General features: G+C 35.0%; 1 long non-coding RNA gene across 1 annotated transcript; it reads left to right on the top strand.

Moving 5' to 3' along the window:
* Positions 1-1,202: 1,202 nt before the first annotated feature.
* Positions 1,203-3,472, top strand: LOC108228107 (uncharacterized). Its single transcript, XR_010284109.1, has 3 exons — positions 1,203-2,750; positions 2,850-2,883; positions 3,003-3,472. It is a non-coding gene; the product is annotated as an uncharacterized LOC108228107 (long non-coding RNA).
* Positions 3,473-5,913: the final 2,441 nt, after the last annotated feature.

Here is a 5,913-nt window from a genome sequence, read left to right as displayed (position 1 = left end):
CAACTGTTACAATAGTTTATTTAATTGATTATTTAATTAATTAGTTAATTAATTAAATAAATAAATAATGGGCCCCACCACTTGTGGTCCCCACCTGTGGCCCACTACTGCTGACGTGGCAGTGGTGGGTCCCACGTTATTTGCATAAATAAATAATTAATTTTTCAAAACAATTATTTATTTAATTAAATAAATATTTAATTATTTAATTAATTAATTTATTATTATTAAATATCCACCACTTGTGGGCCCCACTACTGCTGACGTGGCAGGTGGGTCCCACAAGTGGGGCCCCACTACTGCTGATGTGGAAGGTGGGTCCCACTAGTCGGGCCCCACTACTACTGACGTGGCAGGTGGGTTCTGCTGACGTGGCAGGTGGGTCCCGCTGACGTGTTCGTGGGCCTCTTTCCTGCTGACGTGGCTATGGTGGGTCCCACCTTGACTGATGACGTGGCGCTACTATTGGCAGGTGGGTCCCATGTGGGCCCCACTCCTGCTGACGTGGCAGGTGGGTCCCACATGTGGGCCCCACTCCTGCTGACGTGGCAGGTGGGTCCCACATGTGGGCCCGTTTATTGCTGCCCCCGCTGACGTGTTTGTGGGCCCCTTTCCTGGTGACGTGGCTGTGGTGGATCCCACCTTGACTGGTGACGTGGCGCAACTACTGTAGTATAGTAATTTTGTAAGGTTTGGGAATTGAACCCATGACCTCCCATGAAAGGGTATGAGGTTCCAACCACTACACCAACATATCAGTTGTGTTTTAAATTGCATAACTTATATATAACCTAAGTTTGTTTTCAAAATCATGATTAAATGAAACCTTGATTAATTAATTATTCAATTAATTAATTAATTAATTAATTAGTGGGTCCCATATGTGGGCCCCTCGTTACTTGAATGAACAACTAATTTAATTAATTCATTATTTATTTAATTAAATAAATATTTAATTAATTTATATATTTATTTATTATAAATAAATATTTTAATCTCTTTTAAGACGATCCAACCGTACGGATGATATTAAATATCCTTCTAGTGTTGGGAAAAAATAATCGAAAAATAGAATGCCTGGGTTATGTCGTATATCCGCAGTATACATTGTGTGGCACGTGATACTTGCATTGGGAATCGTCATGATTTCAGTGTTCATCTTTTTTAATGGCTTTTAAGACGATCCAACCGTACGGATGACATTTACTGAGGAAGCTTCATACAGTCTTTATATTCTTGCAGGTCTTGGAATAGCTGCTGACGCAGCCTATGGTATTTTCTCGGAGCTTATATTTACCCCAAAAGAGTAAGACGTAATTACATATCTAGCATTTTTAGCTAATATTAGTAAAATCTTCAAAATTGAGGATTTCGTCTTTCTTCATTTGCTGAATTTAATACATGCTTATATACACTTCAGTTGGTCCACCTCTCCCCTGCTGCTTTGTTAAGGTTTGTAAAATTACATATGTAATATATAATTTGATTTCACCAGGGGTAGTAATCATGTCAATTGAGAGTATTAGTAGCAGAGTAATGGTCCTCCTGACTAAACCATTCCTGCATTTCACATTGTAGAAATGAATTTAATGAAGTATTAATTGGTAGTGTTGGCGGACATAATTCACTGTCTTTGAGGTGTATTTTAAAAAAATTTGTATCAACTTGTGTTATAGCCAGGGAATATAGTACAAAGGTAAGCCTTCTTTTTAATAACTTTACAAGTCCCAGAAAAATTAGCTAGAAATCTCATTATTAAATATTTCACATTTTGGCTTCATTAAATAGTACGACATTTTGGCGCTTTTGCAAGTTCAAGTTTTTGTGTTACTCTATAGATATAGTTTATTATAATCTGTTTCTAGCTATGATGCACACTATGAGAAACAAATTAACATACTTAATTTAGTTGTTAGCATCGCTTTTTAAATCTATTCTTCTAGTGTCATATTGATGTCTTAAGTTTAAGTAACAAGTACTATTGATCTATTAGAACTAAATCTATTCTTTGTGCAACATTATAGTATATGGCCATCTAGTTTGCAGCTTCCACTTCATAATAATTTGTAATTGTAGCCGAATAGTAAAACTTTAGAAATGCATATGTAGGACAATAGCTTCTGATAGAAATCACATAATTTATAATAACGTGGAATTTATGAAAAAAAATAGATATTATTTACTAAGCAATAACTTCTATTACATATTTTAAGTACTTACACGTAGCACGAAAAAATTCAAAATCATTTGATTTACCTAATTCTCATTTTTTAAAAGTTAATCTTATTTATTTATCAATATTTCATATTATATATATATTTTTTCTGAAGTACAATAATTCATATTTATTTAGATATATTTTTTTATAAATATATAAATAAAAAATTAACTATTATCACCTAAATATATATTTTTGGGGCCCTTTTACAGTTGGGGGCCCCAAGCGACCTCTTAACTGGTCTTAGTGTTGAGCTGGGGGTGGAGATGAATATAGTTTTATTAGTCCTGTTCCTGATGCTGGAAATTCACAAATCCAATCTTTTTACTAAGTTACTTAAGGTCCCCTGCATGAATGCTTTCCTGTTATATACTTCATTTTCTATTAGATACCTACTTTCCTGTGTTTGTCCTATGTAGTTCTATATGAGCAAGCATCATTGACTGGCTATTGACCTCATGCCAACTTTTCAATTACTTCATATTGCAATTCCTTGAAAAAGAAGTTTGAAGATAAGATCACTGAGTTTCAGGTTAGTTTATGAATATGATGGTATTTGTGTCTTATGTAATGTGTTATGTAATGTGTTAGTACTTTACAAAGTTTATGATTTGGTTTCGTATGCTTACAGACTCTGAGGCAAACCATTCATCATGTATCGAGAGGTGGTTCAAAGACGTGTTTTTACACGTTTTCTCAAGTTTTACCTTACATTATTTTCTTCTGCATCTTGTGGCTTTAGATTCTAAACAATTAAAAAATTTCTGCCTTTTTGATCTTTCAGTGATTGATACAAGAGTTGACCGGCTACTCCAGTTCCAAAATCTAAGGTCGAGGAGCTGAACGCAAATATTACTTAAAGTGAGCTCAACGCACCGCTTCTGGAACCACTCATGGCACCACTTCCGGCACCACCGATTCTTGAATATAACTGTTTCTGCGATTACCTTAGTTACTATGAATTTGTCGTACTTAATTTTGTAGTTAGATTGTTTTGATGTTGTGTTTCTTAAATGGTTTGGATGAGATTGTTTTATGTTGGACTTGCTGGAGGATGGTTGGATATTTGTTGTACTAGAGTTTGGTATTTGTAGTTTTAGCTGGATGTTTGGTGGGAAGTTTGGATGGATGTTTGTAGGATTATTTGTATTTTTATTGGGAGTGTTACAAAAACAATGCAGGCATTGCAGAATTTTTCAAAATATGTGTTACAATAGCTCATTTTAATGTTACGTTTGATTACTATTTGTGGTACATTAGTTGACTTAGTGTTACAGTAGACAAGTATACACTGTTGCAATAACACCTTTTTACTGTTACAGTAGTCATAATAAAAGGAATAAGCAGTGGGCCCCAAATGTGGTGATGTGGCAGTCCACTTGGCATTATGGCCCACAAAAGCTGACGTGGCGTAAAGCTGAGCAAAGTGGGACCCACGTGGCCCGGTGGGTCCCACAAGCTGACGTGTCTGGTGTGGGGCCCATAATATGAAGTGGCCCATATGGGACCCACATGCTGACGTGGCACTGTGGAACCCACATTCTGACGTGGCAAACTTGGTGGAATAAGCTAATGTATCACTGATTTACCGTTACAATATCCCTTTATAGTGTTATAGTAGGACGCTATTGTAATGCTTTTTAACTGTTACATTAGATTCCAGAATGTGTTACAATAGGGGCAATTGTAACGCTCGCAAACGTAACGCCCATTAGTGTTACAATAGATCTATTGTAACGGTTTTTTGTCCTATCGTAACGTGATTTGAGCATTACAATTGGCCATCTATGGCGTAGTGTCTAGCTTTCCTCAAAGAATCCTGAAATGCTCCCATTATCAAATGACCCAGATTGATCCTTGTATTCTAAGCTATAGCTATGCCAATCTCCTGATTGAATGTAGTTATTCCATGAAATCCACCAGTCTTGGGTGCAAATACATAGGAAATGGAATTAAAGAAGAAATTCCATTCCCTAGGCAAGTGTCTGACATACAGTTTTGATGGAAGTCCTCCATCAGGTCCTCTTTGACAGTGGATGGCATTGAAGAAATTTATCCTTTCAGCTCTGTCAGGTACTGCCTCAAAATCCTCTGTTGGCAGTTGAAGTGCAGTGGTCAGGGTGTTTTCAGTGATAATGAGCGTTCTCCCCTGAATGACACATTTGGTGCCAAGTACCTGTCCTTCATTCACAACAGAAATAGAAGACAGAAAATCTCGAAGTAGAGGTTTGTTAAGCATAACAGATTCCGTCATAGCAAATCTAGCAAATGAAAACTCAGAAATATATCGAACCCAGCGTCGATAATTTGCTTGCGTAATTAAGTTATTATTTTCAACAATTGTGTAATTTGTCTTCGGAACATCAAAATTTGAAGTCATTTTTAATTAAAATTAAAAATGATTAAAAATTTCTTTTCACGAAAAATAACGGACAAATATTCACTTTTGTTACGAAAATAATTAGTTAATTACGCTCCGAAAAACCCTAAATTCAAGAATTTCAGATTTCGATGAAATTACAGTATGTTGTTCCTCCCAAAATTCTAAGAATAATGGGATCAGTTATGCAAATTTTCGACAACAAAAAATCACGTAGAAATCAAGCTTAGAAGTCGAATAGTTTCGAAAACCCTCTACGAAAAACAACGACGGATCGTTAAAAATCTGGTATGAAAAGAAAGAGCTCGGTGAGGGGACTCTAAAACTGGTTTCAGATTGACAAATGGACAAGAAATCGGTGGTGTTTTGTTGATTCAAAAACGGTCGAGTTCGAAAAATATGAAGAGCAATGCGTCTGTTGTATATATGTGTGTGTGTAGCCGAGATTAAAGAAAAGAAAATGACTAAGGGGACGTATATATGCATATACGAGGATGAGGCGCAACTTGGTTATTTACCAAGTTGCCCTCCATGTTATATACAAAGAAGTGGTCTCGGCGCAACCTTTGAATTGACGAGATTGCCCCTTATACATACGGTATAAAAGGCGCAACTTTAACATCCAGAAAATCATTCTAAGTCCACACAGTGTATACAGTGAAAGGGGGTGGCGCAAGTTGTGAAAAGACTATCTCGCCCCCTATACATGTGACTGTATAGGCGCAAGTTCGTCTTTTACTTAGAAAATTTCAACAAATTTTCTTCACAACGCGCAACCTTACCATTTTATCAAAAGTATTTTGATTAAAACAAAATATTTCAATAAAAAGATAAAGAAATCACAATTAATTCAAATAAAGTTAAGCCAAATTAATTTTAGTCAACAATATTTAAATAATTATGCTGCAATTATTTTAATTAACATCTAATTAATGGATAACTTAAAATAATTTGAATTGCTTCAAATCCATTAATCAAATATATATAATTAAAATATGAATCAAATAAACACTAATATTCATTAATTGAATATAAGCACTTAACTAATTAAAAGAAAATTAATTCTAAATATCTACCACATAACAACTAATCACATAATCATGTAAAATCATGCAAGTCATATAAATCATGGCAAATAATTAAAACTAATTATCAGATTAATATGTAAAATACTAGATGCTCTTTGTAAATTCACAAGTCCTGAAAATATGGAAATTTTAAAACTTGTGAACTTACGAACAAATTGCAGTTATTTTTTTGTCCAATTAATTAGACATATTTAACATCCCAAGTTCACCAACCAGTCTAGAGAAAG

The sequence above is a fragment of the Daucus carota genome, chromosome 6 (assembly GCF_001625215.2).
Source record: "Daucus carota subsp. sativus chromosome 6, DH1 v3.0, whole genome shotgun sequence".
NCBI classification, from domain to species: Eukaryota; Viridiplantae; Streptophyta; class Magnoliopsida; order Apiales; family Apiaceae; genus Daucus; species Daucus carota.
The sequence above is the reverse complement of the archived record's forward strand: the minus strand, read 5'-3'. Positions and strand labels throughout refer to the sequence as shown.